The 19,009-nt window shown below is 43.3% G+C and overlaps 1 pseudogene; it reads right to left on the bottom strand.

Annotated features, from left to right (window-relative positions):
- LOC123393059 overlaps positions 1 to 19,009 on the bottom strand; it is a 38,831-nt pseudogene that overhangs the window by 11,208 nt on the left and 8,614 nt on the right.

Below are 19,009 nucleotides of genomic sequence, written 5' to 3'. Positions count from 1 at the left end.
CGTGCACCCAAATGTTTATAGCGGCAATGTCCACAATAGCCAAACTATGGAAAGAACCTAGATGTCCATCAACAGATGAATGGATAAAGAAGATGTGGTATGTATATATATACAACGGAATACTATGCAGCCATCAAAAGAAATGAATTCTTGCAATTTGCAATGACATGGATGGAACTAGAGGGTATTATGCTTAGTGAAATCAATCAGTTGGAAAAAAGACAACTCTCATATGATCTCCCCGATATGAGGAAGTGGAGATGCAACGTGGGGGCTTTGGGGGGTAGGAGAGAATAAATGACACAAGATGGGATTGGGAGGGAGACAAACCATAAGAGACTCTTAATCTCACAAAACAAACTGAGAGTTGCTGGGGGTGGGGGGTAGGGAGAAGGTGGGGGGGGTTGGGACATTGGGGAGGGTATGTGCTATGGTGAGTGCTGGGAAGTGTGTAAACCTGGGGATTCACAGACCTGTACCCCTGGGGCTAATAATGCATTATATGTTTATAAAAATATTTTTTAAAAAAAGCAAACCAATTAGTACAAATGAGATCATGAGAAGAGGTGAAGCCACCCCCACCCTTGATCCCGCTTCTGTGTTCATTTCCTCACCAAACATTCCCAGTTAATAAGGACTTTCTCCAGAAATATTTACTGCATATACAAAATATGTGTATACATCCAAAAGGGTTGTAATATACTTTCATAATTACTGATTGCTGCTTTTTCATTAAGTTAATTACAGATCCACTGTAGAGGGCACAAGTGATGCCCTCTTTCTGAAAATGGACCAATTTACAAGGTGTGATTTGAGGAAAGCCACAGAGGCGGAGGTAGGCTATGGTGGGCAGTGGATGTCCCAGACAACCAGCTTCCCTTCCATTGTCATGGAAAGTATTCATGTTAAATTCAAATGAAAGACTGACTGGCTAAATTTTCCCATGAGCTTGTTGAAGGTCTGCCTTTCAGAAAACAGATTACACATTACGTTGGTGATAAATATAAAACAAAGCATTTGTCAGTGTGGCATATTTTATAAATTACATTGATTTACAGTAGGAAAAAAGATAAAAATAAAAAAAAAAAACAATCACTAGGAAATCTCTTCCCCATGAATTGCCATGGTGCAGGCCATGGCATTTGCTGAACCTCTGAAGGTTTGCTAGGAGCAAGTGAAGGGCTGTGCACGGGGTTCATTAAAATGTTTGCTTCAAGCAATGAAAAAGTGTTTAACCACTTGTTTATATCTGTTCAACTTCTCTTACCGAGGTTTCAGAGACTGATAAAAGAGACTAATGTCTGTCTTGTGCAAAAACATGCTCCGGTTGTAAGGGATCACAAAATAATTATCCCAGTCTTATAACTATAAACTTTTTCCATGAACTATTTTCCCATCAGTAGAAATTAAGTACTGTACACAGACATGCCCCAGACACCTCATGAAATCTGTGCTACATAAAATAAGGCACGAGAGCCATCTTTCTTAGGCAATGTCTTGGAGACAAAGTGTAGAAAGAACCCAGAGAGGTGAGTGGAGCCCCACAATGAATGTACAGTGAATGAATCAATCAGAGAAATGCCTTCATTTGACATGTGATACAGCAAGTTTGCTGCCCCCTTCTCTAACAACACTTAGAAGATCCTCGGGCTCACCTTTTCTGCCCTGAACACAGGAGGGTCAAAAAACAATCACTGGTCAAGGGAGGCCATCAAGTTCTTCCTAAGAGCTGCTCTACTTTCATACAAGGCATTGTCATGGCTTGTGGATTCTGTATTTGCAAACTCACCTACTCGCTACAATTTATAACCCCAAAATCAACCCTTGTGGCCCTTTCATGATGGTTTGCAGACACGTGCAAATGCGGAGTGGCAAAAATCTGACTCTCCCTGTGCACACGTTCCTAGCTGAGTCCAGTGAAGACATGCACTGCCTTCTTATTCCAGCTTTCAAACTGTAAACAAGTGTCTTTTCAGGGTCTGCTTACTGCCACATGGGTCACGTTTTTGAGGTGTTTTTTCTTGGTGAGAGCAGTATTTAAACTAATGCAAACATGGTACTGAAAGGCAGTCTAATGACGTACCTTCCAGAGAATATACCTGAGTTAGATAAATGTCATTCAGGCATGCGTTTCAGAGATGCTGGCTGTGAGTCAGTGCTAATGCATCAACATTATGTATTAAACACTGTGTCTTCAAAAGAAAACACACATAAGACAAGGTTATGTATCTATCTGTGGGAGAAACTGCTATGACCCGAGGCTGGCAGGAATCTAATCCTATACCTCTCCTAGGAGCAATGATTTTGTACTCGCTGAGGTCTGCAGAGACTTTGTGAAACATAACTGCCACATATAATGAGAATTGACTTTATTGTTTGGTAACTTTGACTTATGAAAAAGAGGTTTGGACAGAATCATCTTTGTATCCATCCATCTCAAATTTTTTTTTTTTGCATGCCCTCTTAAAAATAAATTTCTATAAATTCTACCAAGAGTGAAGAAAGGAAGCAGAAGAAACACCATCAGGTGCTCACTGTGGGCAGCTTACATGGGTGTCAAATGCAGAAACTGTGGCAGGAGACGGGACCTGAGTCCACCTCAGATGCAACAATGGCTCCAGGTGAGCAGGCAGGCAAGATAACTTGCCTGATGCACCTGATGCACCACCTTTGTACTGGCTCTGAAACGTCTAAATATGTAAGATCATGTTTTATTATTCTGAGAACTGGATAGCCTAAAAATGAGCCACTCACATTCAACTCTTTATTATATCACTCCGAACTAACTTTTCATTCTTTGTCATATGCACACATATATTAGTACAGGCATCACGTTTTGGGGGGTATTTTCTCAGGGTCAAATTTCTTTTACATAATATTTTATTTTGAACAATGGTTCCATTATTTTCAGCTGACAATTCAATACAGTAAAGGACCCAAGTAAAAATGTCCAATGATTTGCCCATGGTGTACTATGAAGACAAATAAAGAGTGACTAAGCTTACACATATTTACTCTCTACAACATCTGATATATAAAAATGCAGGAAGCATTACTCACTTTTTCTGTTAAACGTGGGGCACTGTGAGCAAGTATATCTCCCTCTTCATACTGAGGGGTACAGAAAAAATAATCACTATTACAAAAAGACCTGGTTTCTAAGAGAAAGAACTACTATAACCACAAAATCAAAAGGAATGCATCTAAACAGGGTCAGAGCTTTGCAACCTCCTCAGATAAGAGAACCTGCCTCAAGGAACATCTGAAAGCATTCGGAAAGAAAAGCAAATATTTTTTTTTAAATGCCAGAAATGATTTTGACTTTAAATGGTAGTAAATGAAAATCTGAATGCTACATTTCTAAGGCATTAAAGCTACAATAAGTACCAGAAGTTACAACTAGCACTGAAAATTGGTGACTGAATCAGTGTTTTTGATTTTGCTTTGCATTTTCCATTGAGGTAAAGTTCACATAACATATAATTAACCATTAATCATTTTATTATTTTTTTTAAAGATTTTATGCTTTAAATATTTTTAAAATATAAATTCAATTAATTATAAAGATTTTATTTTGAGGGGTGCCTGGGTGGCTCAGTGGGTTAAGCCTCTGCCTTCGGCTCAGGTCATGATCCCAGGGTCCTGGGTTCGAGCCCCACATTGGGCTCCCTGCTCAGCAAGGAGCCTGCTTTCCCCTCCGCCTCTTGTTACTACTTGTGATCTCTGTCAAATACACAAATAAAATCTTAATAAATAAATAGATAAATAACAATTTTATTTTGACATAATCTCTACACCAAACAACTCCAAGATCAAGAGCCACATGCCCCACTGACTGAGCCAGCCAGGCATTCCAACCATTAGTCATTTTAAAGTGTACAATTCGGGGACACTTAGTACACTAACAACGCTGGGCACCATCCCCTCTGTCTAGTTCAGGACATTTTCGTCACCCCAAAAGGAAGACCCCCCTCCATTAAGTTATCATGCATGCCCCTCCCTTAGGCCCAACAACCACCATTCTGTACTTTGTCTCAATGGATTCTCCTCTTCCAGACATTTCACATCGATGGACTCATACAGCACATGGTTTGTTGTGTATGGCTTCTTTCCTTTACCATGATGTATACAAGATTCATCCATGTCGTAGTGGGTGTCAGTGCCTTGTTCCTTTGTATGGCCGAATCATAGTCCATTGTACAGAAGGACCACATTTTGTTTATGCATTCCTTAGCTGCGGGACATGTGGTTTGCTTCTATCTTTTGGCTACTGACAATTATACTGCTGTTATGAACGTTTGTATGTTTGTATTTGTTTTAAATTCCTTTGGATTTAGGAATTGCTGGGTCATGTGGTAATTTTATGTTTAAGTTTGATGTTTTTTTAATCTCATGATTCTTCCCTGTGTCAGTATACACATTGCTGATCTGTTTGCTAATTCCTTTCTAAAAGGGGGTAAAAACCAAGGTCTTGAAAAACCCTGTATTTTTTAAACATGTTAAATACATTCAAATAAATATTTGCCTCATTACTTTAAAAAATTAAATGAAATTTAAATTAACTGTGGAAAGAACCAAGATGCCCTTCAACGGACAAATGGATAAGGAAGATGTGGTCCATATACACTATGGAGTATTATGCCTCCATCAGAAAGGATGAATACCCAACTTTTGTAGCAACATGGACGGGACTGGAAGAGATTATGCTGAGTGAAATCAGTCAAGCAGAGAGAGTCAATTATCATATGGTTTACTTATTTGTGGAGCATAACAAATAGCATGGAGGACATGGGGAGTTACAGAGGAGAAGGGAGTTGGGAGAAATTGGAAGGGGAGGTGAACCGTGAGAGACTATGGACTCTAAAAAACAATCTGAGGGGTTTGAATTGGTGGGTGGGAGGTTGGGGTACCAAATGGTAGGTATTATAGAGGGCATGGATTGCATGGAGCACTGGGTATGGTGAAAAAATAATGAATACTGTTATGCCTAAAATAAATAAAAAATAAATTTAAAAAATTATCTGCTTCTGACTTAATACACTAGTTTCCAATGAGACTAAAGTAAATGCTATAATTAAATCAAAGCATTTTAACACATATTTATTGCTTCCTAAGTAGATACCGTATGGTTACATTACCAAAACATCTCTACTTGGGGAATGAACATATACTTGTCCCTACATTTAAGACAAATCAAAATATTTCTACTTACCCACAAATAATATATTACTTGTGTTCTACTGTTGCTCACCAATTCTTTATTATTTGTTGGATTAAAAGTAAAATAGTTCTGAAATATAAATTATGGAAATATATTACATTATTACAAATTTTCTGTTTCTCTCTGGCTAAGCTAAATGTTAAAAATAAATAATATTTATATTATATTAAATAGATGAGTAGGAATATAAAACAGAAAAGACAACAGCATTTTGCAAGCAATAGGAATAGAATTGAAAACCTGAACATTAAAATTATTGGCCTCAAATGTGTCCCCTTTCTTATTTAGTCTTATTATAATTCATCATCTGTAAATTGGAACAAGCAAAAGTAGCACAATATTCACTGATAACCTTTACTCTGTGTCCTTTTGGACAAAAAACTGCTGCATACACATTTCTAAATTTGACAAGGTCACAAGGTAACTTGGAGTGAATGCAAATACTGGAAAGAGTCTCTGATTCCTGCCAACATGGTGAATAGCATGGACTCCTGGCTCCCTTCCATTAAATCAACCCTGTGGTAACTATGCAAGTGAGGAAACCACAAAGTGCAGAAGCTTAACAACAACCACACCACCATGGAGCTCCCTGGGGAGACTGAGGCACATGTCCTGTGGGGGTATGTGTATGGGAGGGGGTGGCTGCAGCCTGAGTTGAAGGGATGCAGGGGGCAGCCCTGGGAGACAACTTCTAGAAACACAACTTAAGTTCCATTCCTCCAACCTCCACACCATCACCTACTCCATGCCTGCTCCAGGTATGTGAAGGACCAGACCTAATGTTTGAGAAGTAATTTCAGGACAGCTCATCAGCCTTGGCAGGGGTGGGGGGAATGGGGTGGCCGGGGGTGGGGCAGAACTGTTGGAAGTAAATGCATGGACAAGTCCTCAAAAAGGCTGGAAATCAGCCTCAAATCACTGCAATTAGTGATGCAATTAATCAGTTAATCTCGTGAACTTTGCCAGATGCCAACAAGAAGCAAAAGTGAATCTTCCTTGGAGGAAAGTGTCATCCTGAGTATCAAATTATTCCTAGACTTCTTAAAGCATGACACTGGGCATCCAATGAAACACAACCAGGCATATGAAAGAGACATTTCCAAACAACTGACAATCGGGAGGGAAGCAATCATCAGCAAGAGACCCCAGGAGATGCAGGCATAACATCGACACACATAGACTTGACAATAACTGTGGTCACGATGTGCCAGAGAGTAGAGGGCAAGATGGGCAATCTCAGCAGTAACTTTTAAAAAGTATCAAGCGGAAATTCTAGATCTGAAAAAAAAAAATTGATTTAAAAAACTTCAAAAGATAATTTAACAGAAAATAAAATATAGCCAAAGAAATAATTAGTCAGTACAATGGGAAGATAAATTGTAGGATAAAATGTCCACACTGAAGGATAAAGCACAAAAGAACAGACAATATAGACAATAAGAGAGATAGAGCACAAGAGAGGTCTAATTTCTGTATAATTGGAGTACCAAAAGAAGAGGAAAGAAAAAAAGGTGATAAAAGCGATGTTAAAAGAAGTAGTGGGAGAGAATTTTGCAAAACTAAAGAAAGATATTCCAAGTTCAAAGAACTCCAGAAGATACGTTTTTTAGATTTTCATTTTTATTTATTTATCCTTTTTTTGTGTGTGTGAGTAATCTCTTTGCCCAACATGGAGCTTGACTCACAAGTCAAGATCAAGAGTCACATACTCCACTGACTGAGCCAGCTAGGCACCAATTTTGGATTTTTTAAAAAATCAACAACATAGCCATATACATAGAGACACATCCTTAAAAGCTGCTAACAATTAGCAGAAAACCTTAAAAGCGGCCAGAATGGGGCAGGAGGGGAAAGACATACATAACTTTCAGAAGAGGGAACAATAAGATTGATAGTTGACTTCTTAACGGAAATGGCGTTAAGACAATAGTATCTTCAACATATGGAAATAACTACCACCCTACAGCCCTATAGTTAGGGCAAATAGCCTTCAGAAAAAAAGATAATTACTAAGTGAAACGAAAGCATATATCCTACAAAGACTTGTGCATGAAAGTTCATGCACCTTTGTTTTCAACAGCCACAAACAGGAAACAGAGCAAATGTCTTTTAACAGGTGAATCAGCAAATTGTGACATATCCATTTGATGACTACTCAGCATTCACATTTTAAAGGACACATAAAGAGGAATAAAGAGAAATAAGCTATATAAACTATTTTTGCATTCATAGATGAATCTCAAAAATTAAATCAAATAAAAAAATTAAATTGATTAAAAGAAGTCAGCACCTGCCACAAAAAGAGTCCATTTCTGTAAAATTCCAGGGAATACAAATGGACAGACATTAATAAACAGGAGGGTAGATGCTGGAAGATGGGTGGAGGGAAGCTTAGGGTTATCCCCATCACAAAGGGAAGCCACTCAAAGACTTTAAGTAAGAGAGTGGTATGATCTGTCCAGCTCACTTAAGAACTATCACTCTGGCTGCTGCAGTGTGGCAGGAAGGACTGGAACAAGAGTGAACACAGCTCAGCTGGAAGGATGTTGTAGTCATGCAAGGAGCTGTGGTGGCCGTGGAAATGGAGAGGGGAGGAAGGATTTCGGGTGTATCTTGGGAGTGCACAGGACTTAAAAGTCATGGGAATGGAGAAGAGAACATCCAGGAAGAAGGTGTCGCCATAAGAGGAGCTCCCACAACTCAACCCTGAGGACATCCAGCATTTGGAAGGTGTGCAGTCAAAGAGGATAAGGCCACAGAGTAGCTCAGGGAAGGTTGTGAACACAAGGAAGGTGTCTTCAGCACCTACTGGGAACGGTGCTCATGCCGATGTAATAGTGCTTGCTTCACTTGGAAATGCCAGTGACTGTGATAAGCACAGATTTGGTAGAGCTGTGGGTAGGTGGAAGACAGATCAGAAGAACCAAAATGTTCATCATCAGTAGGATAGATAAATGAGCTATATTATATTCAAAGTAGAAGAGACTAGATAGGCATGAAAATAGTGAATTATAGATCAGTAATCAAAATGGATGATTCTCAGAAACAAGGCAGAAAAAATGAAGCAATTATGATTCCTGATATGCCCCAAACAAAACAAGTAAAACAAAATAGGATAGTGCTGAGGGAGGGTCACCCGGCTGGCTCAGCCAGTAGAACCCACTGCTCCTGATCTCAAGGTCCTGAGTTCCAGCCCCATGTTGGCTGTGGAGCCTATTTTAAAAAACTGGTGACGGGGACCCGGGTGTCTCAGTTGGTTAAGCATCTGACACTTGATTTTGACTCAGGTCAGAATCTCAGACTCCTGAGTTCGAGCTCCACATCAGGCTCTGCACTCAGCCTGGAGTCTGCATGAGAGTCTCTCTCTCCCTCTCCTTCTGCCCCTTCCTGCTCACGTTCTCTCTCTCTCTCTCACTCAAAAATAAATAAATAAAGTACTGAGAGATACTTGCTAGACAAAAGTATACAGGAAAGCATGGGAATGTGTAACACAAATTCTGGGACACTAGTTAACTAGTTAACCCTAGTTAACTAGGAGACGGGATTGTGGAAGGAGGACAAAGGGATTTCCAGGGTTTGGGTGATTTTCTTTCTTCATCGGGCAGTAAACACACAGGAACCTTTTGTTTCATGCCTTAAAATGGACACATTTTGGATGTATGCAATGAAATATAAAGAGATCAAATATTTGGGGCACAAAAGAGTAAATGAGACATGATGAAGTCAGGAAGCAGGCACAGACAGCACCTCAGAGACATGTAACTGTGAAAGGTGCAGAGAGCCAGAGCCAGAGGGTGATGCACTGTCAGTGGTGTTCCCCAAAGACCAGGGAAACAAACACATGTATGTCTGCTCGGGGTATAGCCAGGGAGGGAGAGAGAGCGGATCATTGCAGGAGAGGGCCTTGGGCGCCTGAGAGGAGTGGCATCTCGTGCACTGGCCGCTGTTACACTCAGAGGGGCAGGAAACAGTGGTGAGGATGAAGCAGGTTGTAGGCTGAGAGTGAGAACAGGCCAGTGTTTGTATCTGATGGCCCCCATTCTCTCCACGCAAAATGAGAGAGGTCATCAGCCAAGAGGAAGAGGAAGGGATGGGGAGAGATGAAGAGAAGGTGTGAGACAGTTCACTCTAGAAATGAAACAGCCAGCCTACTAGAAAGCTGGGCTGTGCTGAGAGCTCGCTCACCCTTTGTGACTCAAGCCAAATGGAAGGGCTCGGTCCAGCGGGGTGGGCAAGAATGTAGAGCAGGCAGAAGATGGCAGAATCCTTCCAGACTTGGGGCCTTGCAGCACTGCACACAGCACATTCCTCTGTGACCAAGATATTGGTTCATCTGTTCTGTCAAACCTGGCAGCCACTGGCCACAGGTGGCTGGGGAGTACTTGAAATGTAGTGATGCCAAGGAAATGAATCTGTAGTTTTGTTTCTTTGTTTTTGTTTTGTTTTAAAGATTTTATTTATTTAATTGACAGACAGAGATCACATAGTGGTCAGAGAGGCAGGCAGAGAGAGTGGGCAAGCAGGTTCCCTGCTTAGCAGAGACCCTGAGGTGGGGCCCGATCCCAGGACCCTGGAATCATGACCTGAGCCAAAGGCAGCAGTTTAACCCACTGAGCCACTCAGGCGCCCCTGAATCTCTAGTTTTATCTCACTCTAACCAACTTAAATCCAAGTAGCCACATGTATTCAGCAAAGTTTCATGACACAAAATCCTACACATAGCAGTTGTGTTTCTATAGACTAGCAATGAAAACCCACGAAGGGAATGAAGAACACCAATCCACTTATGATATCATAAAAAGACCTAGGAACAAACTTTCGGTGGAGGGTTTGTTTGCTGCAAAGGACACTGCTGAAGGAGACTCAAAAAGATGTAAGAGAATGGAAAGACAGCCTGTGCCTGTGGATTCTTTTGTTTTTTGTTTGTTTACTTGCTTTAAAGATTTTATTTATTTATTTGACAGAGATCACAAGTAGGCTGAGAGGCAGGCAGGAGGTGGGGGGAAGCAGGCTCCCTACTGAGCAGAGAGCCTGATGCAGGGCTCAATCCCAGGACCCTAGGATCATGGCCTGAGCAGAAGCTCAGAGGCTTTAACCTACTGAGCCACACAGGCGTCACTGTGCTCATGGATTGTTAAGAGGACAACTGCCCAAAGCAATCCATAGATTCAATGCAAGCTCTACTAAGTCTCAGAGCGGTTTCTTGCAGCAACAGAAAAACTCACTATGGCCAGTGGCTACTGTATCAGCTCAGCTTATAAAAGCTGAGAGGAAGGTGACCTAGAGGGAAGGTGAGGGGTCAGAAGGAGAGACATGGACATGAAGCTACAGCATGACATGTGCCCAGGAGAGCCCAGTCACCCAGGCCCTCTGACTGGGTTCTGGGTCCTGCACCCAGGTGAGCACTGTGCACTGTCTGGCACATTGTAGGGGCTGAGCAGCCATGTGGTGACCGAAGGTTGCAAGGATGAGTGTGACAACGCAGAATGGAAGAGTTGACTCGGTGGGTGTCCTTGGCAAGTCGCTTCAAGCAAACTGAGACTAATAATTTCTGGGTCTCAGGAGCAGTTAAGAGCATGTCTAGAACAGGAAAGGCCGCTGGCCCATGACTTCAGACAAATTACCTAGTACTTAACAGTAGCAGTCCATTGTGTTATTAAAGAACCCCTCCCCAGCACCTTTGCATGCACTGCGTCAGAATCTTGCTGTAACAAAATTAGCAGAACCTGGCACATAATACATGCTCAAAAAAATATTGCTCACTATTAAGAAGAGTAAAATGAGATCAAGGATACGGTCGTGTTTTGTTTTGTTTTGTTTTGGTTTACAAGTGCTAGTGAACCATAACTGAATGCCAGCAAAACCAAAAATACGTTTGGACCTGGGCTTGGTGTGACTGTAAACTAGCTTTGCACACTCAAACTGAGCTCACCTGAACACCATACTCTTTGAGGAGGTTGAAGGTACTTGTTGGCATTTCCACGGCTAAGGTCCACCTCCAGATGCAAAACTTCCTGTGAGTGACAGCAGATGGAGGAGAATGAGAAGGTTCCTGAAGGCTGTTGACAAATCCGACACCTCTCATTGTAGCCATGTAACTTTGGCTAAGGAACATGGCAACATGAGCTAAACCCCAGGAAGAGAACCCCCAATGAGGGGCCATGGGGTCTGGTCCTTCCCTGAGAGCATCACATTACCACAAGGCCCGAGGAGAGCTGCTCACCAGGACCCACTTGATAGGCTGGCCAGCCCACTGAGGCCACCTCCACGTGCCCCATACCTGGATTTCAGCATCGGAGATGGTTGCCAGATAATTGGCATCCCAGATGATGCTATGGCCCCAATGCTGTTGCCTTCTGGGCAGCTGTCAATATTGTGTGCACAGGAATGCTACAAAACAGGACCAGGGAACACCCATTTGCGGAGGTCTGCCTTGCTCCCCAGAGAAACTCGCTTCAAAAGCTATGGAGGAAAAAAATGTGGTCCATCCATACAACAGATTGTGATGCAGCCAGCCATACAAAGGAAGGAAGCATGGACCCCTGCTGTATCAGGGGTGGACCCCCCAAAACATCACGTGAAGTAGAGAAGCCTGCCACAAAGACCACACGTCGTTCGAGCTCATTGATATGAAGTGTCCAGAATTTGAAAATCCACAGGGACAGACAGGCATGTCAGTGGCTGCCAGGGGGAATGGGAGGGATGACTGAGGGCTTTAGGTTTACCTTTTGGGATTTTGGAACTAGGGGCACCCAGCGGGCTCAGCTGGTGGAACATGTGACTCCTGACCTCGGGTTTGTGGGTTCCAGCCCCACTTTGGGCATAGAGATGACTTTAAAACAGCAGTTGGAACTAGATAGAAGCGGCAATGGCACAACATTGTAAACACGCTCAATGCCACTGAATCACAGGCTTTACAATGGCGAATTTTACCTTATGTGAATTTTACCTCATTTTAAAAAATAATAAAACTAACTCAGCATTATGCAAACATGCTGTTAGTTCTCTTCATGAAGTCGACTGTCACCCACTATTGAGTGCTGATTCTGTGCCAGGCATGAAGGACGGAAATAAGAAAAAAAGATGCCTAGGACAATACCCCAGCTCTCAGGAAAATGAGTGCCCTCCCAGCTAAGAGGGAATGAAAATAAGCACAGGCTTTCTAGACAGCAACTTAGCTGCATCTGTCAAAATTTTAAATGCACACACCCTAGGACTCAACAATTCCTCTTCTACAGCTTTTTTTCCCAGAAAAATAATAGTGAAATTAAGCAGAGATAAATATAAAATCATGTTCATCATGGCACTGCTTTAATGGCAAAAAAAATCTCAAAACACAAATATCCACGGATGTGGGAACTGTTTAAAAACATTATGACATAACCATATAATGAAAAACTAGGCTACTTGCAAAAAGATTGAGGCAGGGGCACCTGGGTGGCTCACTTGGTTAAGGGGCTGCCTGCAGCTCAGGTCCTGGGATCAAGTCCTGTATCAGGCTCCCTGCTCAGTGGAGAGCATGCTTCTCCCTCTCCCTCTGCCTGTCACTCTGCCTACTTATGCTCTATCTCTCCCCCCTCTCTCTGAAAAATAGCTAAATAAAAAAAAAAAAAGAATGAGGCCAATGTGGGAAGGTGACCAATATTTTGTGAAAAAAGCAAGTTGCCAAACAGTGTAGTTAACTTCATCCTGCATGAGGGAGAGAGAGTGCACACATTTCTGTGCACAGAAGAGTCTAGAGGAACAGATTCTAAACTAAACAAGGGTGACTCTGGAGATGGGTCTGGGTAAGGAAGGACTCACTTTTCCTTCCCTCATTCACTACTATACCGTGTCACTGGCAAGACTGTAGAACCCTAAGAAGCAGGAAAAACCTTGTCACATGCAGAATTAAATGAGATACTAATACTAATACTAATATCTAAGCGAGCCAGAGAAACACAACAGAAGCAAGGCTGTGAGTGATGTGAGTGAGCGGCAGCACAGGGGTTGGGGGAGCGAAGGCCTGTGGTAGGACGTCCTGATCCAGGACCACGGGCTGGTGGTTCCCATTGTTTTTCACTACTGAGCTCTTGTTACAGGAAATATCAGCAGGCCTCCTAGGTCACTCCAGCGCCCCCACTGGCTGGGACCAAGTCTGTGCCCCGGCTGAGGACCTGGCTGGTTTTCTGTCACCTGAGAAGGCTTCATCCCCCTGGGAACTAGCCCCCCAAATCCTTTGAGAGAAGGCAGTCTTAACATTGCTGTGAATGGCACCATGATGTCCTTAGTGTGGAAAAACATCTTATCCCTGTGGCTTTCCAGAATTAAAACAGAGAGCCAGTGATGTCATCTGGGCCTGTTCTATAAACATATTGGTGGGAAGAGAATCTGCTTATTTTGCTTAGGAATGGGTGATGTTTAAAAGAATTTAATGTATCAGAGCCTATGATGGATTAAATTTGTGACTCTGATGGATTAAAATTGTGCCCGTCATTGATTCAGACTTGTGATTTTACATTCAAATCATACTGGTTTATAAACAGTATTAGAATACTTATGAGAACTTAAGATTTGTCATAGTTATGTCTAATTTATTAGATTTATAATAATTCTCTAAGTATGGGTGAAGATTATTTTTTAATCAGGCTACTAAAGAACTTAGAGATAAAACCAAATATATTGTTTCTTTTTTTTTTTTTTAGATTTTATTTATTTATTTGACAGAGAGACATCACAAGTAGACAGACAGACAGACAGACAGAGAAGAAAGAAGGCTCCCTGCTGAGCAGAGAGCCCGATGTGGGACTCAATCCCAGGACCCCGAGATCATGACCTGAGCCAAAGGCAGCAGCTTAACCCACTGAGCCACCCAGGCGCCCTATATTCAGTTTCTAAGTGCAGTTTAAAAATGTTTAAAAGGGGGACGCCTGGGTGGCTCAGTTGGTTGGACGACTGCCTTCAGCTCAGGTCATGATCCCGGAGTCCCGGGATCGAGTCCCGCATCGGGCTCCCAGCTCCATGGGGAGTCTGCTTCTTCCTCTGACCTTCTCCTCGCTCATGCTCTCTCTCTCACTGTCTCTCTCTCAAATGAATAAATAAAATCTTTAAAAAAAAATAAAAATGTTTAAAAGGAATTAATAATCAAATTTGTGAGTTGGGCCAAACATTAATCAAAACCCCCTTAAAGGCAATTATAAAAATCTGCTAGATTTATAAAAGGTATAAAATTTATAAGTTGAATAAAAAAAACTTAAGGGAAAACTATGGTTCTGAGTTTATAACTTTAATAAAGTGAATATTCATTCTAAAACCAGCTAATCTTTTCTGGGTCCCAAATTCATCATTTACTATATCATAAAACTCATACTGACATATTGAATTGTTAACCAAAGATGCACTTTAGTTTGTAATTAAAAAGAAAAAAAAATCACTGTCAGAGTCACCCCTAGTCTAGTCGAGGAGACAGCTTTATAAGCAAGAGAATATAAGAGGGGAGCCTGGGTGGCTCAGTCAATTAAGCCTTCAGCTTGGGTAGTGATCCCAGCATCCTGAGATCGAGCCCCACACCAGGCTCCCTGCTCGGCAGGGAGTCTGCTTCCCCTTCTCTCTCTCTCTGCCTGCCTCTCTGCCTACTTGTGCTCTCTACTTTGTCAAATAAATAAATAAAATCTTAGAAAAAAGAAAAGAAAAGAAAAAACCAAAGAATAAAGCCTTTTAAGGGGGCCAGCCATGCCTGGGGAAAAGGAGCTATCAGCAACAGTTTCAGAGAAGAGACACATGTGAGGTGCCCACCCTTCCTGCCTGTGGACTCTGTCACGGATAGAACAACTTTCCCTCAGGTGTAAGTCAGATATCCCACTACTTGCAGCTGGAAGCGTGTGACAGCCACAGGTGACAGCCAGGCACATGGAAGGGGAATTCCACTTTCTGGGGGACAAGTTTCCATGACTAGGATGCAAGATGCGTTTTTCCCTCTATCTCAGGCTGCATCAGCAAGAGGCAGCCTCTGAAGGGTGTTCAGCAGGGGAGTAACACAAACAGATTTTGCCTTTGTGAAAAGATCACACTCAAAATGCTGTGGAAAACAACCACACAATGCTACACGCTGATGTCCATGGATCTGTATTTAGGACAACAGCAAATGTTCTGGAAGGAAACATACCAAATTGACTACCTCCAGGAAGAGGGTGAAGATTGGAGATGGTGGCCAAAGGAGACCTTAGCTTTCAATTAAAAGATTATTAAAAATCAACAGATGGGTAGATAAGCAGAATCAGTATATCCATGTGATAGAATCTTGAAAATAAAGGAAGCACTGACTGATACCACAGCATGGGAGAACTCTGAAAACATTATGCTGAGAGAAAAACCAGACATAAAAAGACACATATGATTCACGGACATAAAATAATGACAAGCAAACCTATAGAGACAGAAAGTTGATGAGGGGCTGAGAGGAAGGAGAATGGGGAGCTCACTGTCACAGAGTTTCTGTTTGGGGTGATGAAAATGTTCCAGAAATAGTGCCGATGGTCGCACAACATTGTGAATGTAATTAATGCCACCAAATTGGACCTTTAAAAACATAATTTGGGGCACCTGGGTGGCTTAGGGGGTTAAAGCCTCTGCCTCCAGCATATAATAAAATCTTTAAATTAAAAAATATATATTTTTACAATGGGGTGCATGGGTATCGCAGTTGGTAAAGCGGCTGGCTCTTGGTTTCAGCTCAGGTCTTGATCTCAGGGTCCTGGGATCGAGCCCCATGTTGGGCTCTGCACTCAGCAAGGAGTCTGCTTGTGGATTCTCCCTCCATCTTCTGTTGCCCTTCCCCCACTCACACTCTCTTGCTCTTAAGTAAATAATAAAGAAAACTTTTCTAAAAATGTGAAGATGGTCAATTTCATGTTATGTGTATTCTAAATCACCATCCTGGAGGTTGGGTTGTAGAGTGAAGCTGCAGAGGAGGAGGCTGGCCAGGTTGGAGTGGGTGGGCAGGGGCAGCAGAGGTGGCTTTAGAAGGCCTCTGGGAGGAGATGCAACAGGGCTTGGGAGATATTTTAGCAGGAGATATCCAGGTGGAATGTTCTCCAGCTGCTTCCTCATCCATGAAAAGAAGAATTATGAGGTTGTTAGGGAGATGAAGATGGTGTGGTTACCACCCCAGGTCTGCTCCCTTCTGGATGGAGAAAAGGACCAACCACATCCTCCTCACCATCTTGGGCCAGAGGAAGCAGAGTCTCAGAAGGCAGATGAAAAACAAGGTGACATGGTATCCCAAAAGCCAAGGCAATGACAAGTGTCAAATGCCACTGAGACGTCTAGTAAGATGAGGACCAGGATTAAGTAACAGGTCCGTAGGACGTCACCAGTCAACTGGGGGACCTGTATCAACCTAACTTTCCAGAACACCCAAGAACTTTAAACAACTTCTTCCTAATCATCCCCAACTGGACTATCCACCCCCATGTCACCACCCCCCACAACTCAATCAGGGCCATACAATCTTATCAATTAATCTAGCACTGCACTCTGCCTCTAGGACCAGGAATGAAGAAATAAAACACACATTAATATCTATCATGGGCCATGGACTGTGCGCTACTGGTCTTCATGATAGTCCTGTAAGGTAAGTGCAGTGTGTTGAGGGCCTCCTCAGAAGTCAGGTCCACCCAGAGCCTCAGGATGTGAGCATATAATGCTCACAGGGTCCTTGAGATGTATTAGTTCAGATGAGGGTGGATTAGGATGAATCCTAAAACCAATGACTGCTGAGCTGATAGAAGTGCAGACACAAAGAGACACATGGAGGACAACATCATGTGAAGACAGCGGCAGAGACTAGAGTGATTAGTCTACCAGCCAAGGAAAACCAAGGGCTGCCAGCTACCTCTAGCAGCTGGGAGAGAGGCCTGGAGCAGGTTCTCCCTCAGAGCCCCAGAAGGAACCACCCCTTAGGGCACCCTAATTTCAGACTTCCAGCCTCGTGAACTGTGAGGGAATAATTTTCTGTTATTTTAAGCCCCTCAGCATGTGGTAATTATTTTTTTAAGATTTTAATTATTTATTTGATGGACAGAGATCACACAAGTAGGCAAGAGAGGCAGGCAGAGAGAGAAAGGAAAGCAGGATTCCTGCTGAGCAGAGAGCCAGATGCAGGGCTGGGTCCCAGGACTCTGGGGTCAGGACCTGAACCAAAGGCAGAGGCTTTAACCTGCTCAGACCCTCAGGCACCCCAGGGTGTGGTAATTTCTTAGAGCAGCCCAAGGAAACTAAAACAGTGGGTATGATTAGCCTCTTTTTTTGTAGAAGGGGAAAATGGCTTCACTTCTCTGGGCCTCCAAGCTGGGTTAGTGTTAACTTCCCTAATCTACTCTGGGACATCGCCAAACCAAGTTTCTCAGCCTAAAGGACCAATAATTGTAGCTGGGGAAATTCATGAAGGTAATGTCACTTGACCGGGCCTCAAGGCAACAGGATGGCCAGCCTCCCCAGGCCGCTTCACCCTCACCGGCATCCCAGCTCTGGCTTCTGCATGCCCAGACCAGCATTTCTCATTTGTTGCAGATACGCTACAGTGAGTAGAGAAAAAGAGGCTTGCACCACACCTACCCTGTGAAGGAGTCCCATATGATTATCAGGAATTCGGGCCCTTTGTCAGCTATGGCAATCCACCACCTATCTTCCCTGATTCAGAGGCAGGAGATCACATTAGTGTGGCCCTGCAGAAATGCAGAGAAAATGCTCTGAAACATTCAGGATGGCCAGAGAGGCTGGAGCCCCACAGAGAGAACTAAGCTCCCCTTCCAGGTTCATCGGGCTGAAAACCCCACTCCTATGGCCTTTCCCTGGCATTTCTCCACAACCAGTGGTTTTCTGATTTTCTCTCCCGCAAAACCCCTGAAGGGTAAGCCACACTCCCCACAAGGACAAGGGCTCCCTACAGATCTAGGCATGTGCCCAACTGTGAACCCAGGTGGGGAATAAATGGGGTTCTGCCCCACCTCCAGTCCCCTTGAAGCCCTGCTGGCCTCTTCTCCCTTAAACAGTGTCCACTCAAGCCACTGAGCAGATCTGGAGCAAAAGCCTCTCTGCTGGTCTCCCTGCTTTCATTCCCATCCCCCCATAATCCTTTCCCAGTAACTCAGGAACCTTCTGGAAACAAACAAAATGCTCGTGCTGCCTGCCAGGAAATAGCCCATTCCCTCCCTCCTTCCTCTTCCCTTGCTCACTCCATGTCAGTCATACCAGCCTTCTTTCCGGGCCCCTTGGGCAGGCCTGCAAACCTGCAGCTCCCTGGGTCTGGACTGCTTTTCCCCAAACTGCCCCTGGTTGGTTCATTCTCCTCAGTCAGTCAGATCTTGGCACAAAGGGCATGTTTGCCAGCACAACCAACTGGAGGGCCATCTCTCACTCCTGCTCTCTCTCCTGCAGCAGCCCACATTTCCTTTGGAGTGTTTGTTGTAATTCATAATTGTGTATTTATGAGACTATAAGCTCCATGTTTTGTTCATGACTACAGGCCCAGAATCTGAAACAAAGAGGTTCTGATAAATACCTATGGAATAAATGAACGAAGGAATAAATGGATGGATGGATGGATGGATGGTCAAGGCCACTCCCAGCCACCTGACTCTGCAGGAGGCTGGACTCCTGCCTGGCATGGTCCCTATTTCTCAGCCCCTCTGCCTGCTGCTCCTTCCTCGCTCCACAGACACAAACTCCCCCGTCTCCCTCCCAGCAGCACTGGACTCAGTGCTGCACATTCAACTAAGCTCCAAGAAGGGCTGCTTGTGGGCTTGGGTG

The sequence above is a fragment of the Mustela putorius genome, unplaced genomic scaffold, assembly GCF_011764305.1.
Source record: "Mustela putorius furo isolate JIRA1106 unplaced genomic scaffold, ASM1176430v1.1 tig00000731_pilon_pilon_pilon, whole genome shotgun sequence".
In the NCBI taxonomy this organism is placed as follows: Eukaryota; Metazoa; Chordata; class Mammalia; order Carnivora; family Mustelidae; genus Mustela; species Mustela putorius.
This window is presented reverse-complemented; position numbering and strand designations above follow the sequence as displayed.